The sequence below is a fragment of the Galeopterus variegatus genome, unplaced genomic scaffold (genome assembly GCF_000696425.1).
Source record: "Galeopterus variegatus unplaced genomic scaffold, G_variegatus-3.0.2 Scaffold1965, whole genome shotgun sequence".
In the NCBI taxonomy this organism is placed as follows: domain Eukaryota; kingdom Metazoa; phylum Chordata; class Mammalia; order Dermoptera; family Cynocephalidae; genus Galeopterus; species Galeopterus variegatus.
In genome coordinates this window covers 232,189-232,399 of record NW_007728076.1, presented here as the reverse complement: position 1 = coordinate 232,399, position 211 = coordinate 232,189, and positions in this window count along the sequence as shown.

The window sequence follows — 211 nt, the reverse complement described above, 5'->3', positions numbered from 1 at the left end:
GCTTTGGCAAGAGACAGAGGACTCAGGGGTGGGGGGGATGTGGGCGGGGGGGAGTGCAGAGGGGAAGTCAGCGAGACCTCACAGCTGCTTTATTCCAGCACATCAAAGTACCATATTTCAGGGTAACAACTTTCTGCACCCCAACATGCGGTTCATGGTGACATAAGACCTGAGACACAGAAGACTGGAAGCACCTGGAGTTGTGGAAGAG